Genomic DNA, 2,014 nt, shown 5'->3' on the forward strand with positions numbered 1-2,014 from the left:
TTAGATCCTGTCCATGCTCACATCATTGCCCACAGGAGCGTTGAAATCCCCCAGCAGAACAAGGAAGTCCTCAGGAGGGGCGCTCTCCACCACTCCAGGAGCAGATAGCCTGAAACATAATTTAAGTCTTCGGGCTAGCGGTGTAAGACGCTGGTTCTGCTCTCGCTGTTGGACCGCCGCTTCTGGGACGTAATATTTTACTAACATAGCACCGTTTCTGCTAAACCCAGCAGTGAACTCTCACACCGGACATCTGCTTAAAGCTGCAGCACGTAACTAAAACAAACAAACAAAAAAAGATTTTACATACGTTTTAAAGCTTTCGCTATGTAATAACATGAGATAGATACTCAAAAAAAAAAAAAAAAAAAAGGATCAATCTCCTCTGCCTCCTCCCTGTGTTCTGCAGAATTACTCCACTCGGTTAGAAACAGCCAATCAGAGTCGACATTAATCAGCTAGCCATGCTCTCAGGAAGTTTTGTTTTGATTTAGTAACTATTGTTTGATTGTTTATTTTGATGCAACCTGCATATGACTTTGAACGAATGTTTTACTTGGCATTATTCGATATAGGCAGTGTTGTGCGATTTATCTGACTTAGGGTACTCAGAAAATTACTGTTAAATATTGTTTTACTTTTGAGTAAACAACACTGTTTTACAGATCATTTTCCAGATCACATAGTAGCATTATTATCTGTTATCCTATATCCTAGCAATTTTTCTACTCCCTTTGTGACAACAAATCCAAGGCCTGAACCTAAAGCAAAAATCATCTTAACTACAGTTGAAATGGTTTCTAAAATCAGTGTCTGACGTTGTCTTAGTGAAATACCGTGTCAAGATTTTACCTGCACCAGAAAAACGAATTGTAATAAAACTGCCCCCTCTTTTTCTGACTTACAAGACACAACACGATTATGTTGTCGACTACCTGATGCTCCATGAAAGCCAGAGTCCATCCAGCAGAACAGCCCAAGGGTTTAGTTAGGTCACTGAAAACCTTTTTGGTCAGACTCGGAAGCCACTTCTGCTTCAATTGAGGGATTGGCTGTCCCTCAATTTTAGTGCAGACTGTGGACAACCTCTGCGCTCTTTCAGGTACTCAAGACGGCAACATGTCTTGGACTCCCTGATGCCTTGATACATCAACAACTTCACAAAAAGTCGTATTGTGTCTTTTCTCTGTTTCACATAGGACATTTCAGTTCTTCGATTTTACATCTCATTGTTATCAGTTCTTGGACAATACCGATAACAGGTTCCACCAAAGAACTGAGCCCTAAACCCAGCTTGAGAAATGCTATGGGGTCTTCCTCATCCGTAGGAGATGAGACCAAAGATATGACATGCTTTAGGAAAAGCATGTTAAATACATGAGTACACTCTGCCTGAATGTTCTCTTCAATCCCCATAGCCTGGGCAAAGGCCTGAGAAACCAGGTTTCCAAATATGGCTTTTAAGTCGCCATATTTGTACTTCAGGTTCTCAAGTAAGTCCAAAACGAAATCAGAAAAAACCTCCGTCAGGTAGCGCAGCAGGTATTTGGTCCTCTCTGTGATGCTCTCATCCAGGTGTAACGATTCAAAATCCTCCCAATCTTCCTCTGGAATTTGATAAATTCCTGGATCGCAGGTATTGCATAGACTTTGACTAAGATCTCGTCTTAGTGAATCCTTTGCCATTTTGTTGAATTAAACTGATTTGTAACCTCTGGAACTGTCTTAGAATGTGGCAGAATTTTACCAACAGGGCTTAGATATACCCCACAACAATATATATATGTATATTATATTAATTCTCAGGTAATATTAATATTGCATATATATTTCCTATATTCACAGATGATATTAATGTTACCTGTGAATGTGTGAGGATTTGAGTTTTTCTGTGTGTTTATTTTCTTGGTCCTGTCTCTTATGAGCCTCTGTGTTGTCCTGTCTGCTCCTGATTGATCCCAGGTGTTTCTCATTCCTTTGATTACCCCGTGTGTATTTAAGTCCACCTGTTGTC

General features: G+C 40.2%; 1 pseudogene; it reads right to left on the reverse strand.

The window, feature by feature from the left end:
• On the reverse strand, window positions 1-1,686 carry LOC148160438 (uncharacterized; annotated as a pseudogene).
• Window positions 1,687-2,014: the final 328 nt, after the last annotated feature.

This window comes from Poecilia mexicana, unplaced genomic scaffold, assembly GCF_051168715.1.
Source record: "Poecilia mexicana isolate PSO_F unplaced genomic scaffold, ASM5116871v1 scaffold_2, whole genome shotgun sequence".
Lineage (NCBI taxonomy): Eukaryota > Metazoa > Chordata > Actinopteri > Cyprinodontiformes > Poeciliidae > Poecilia > Poecilia mexicana.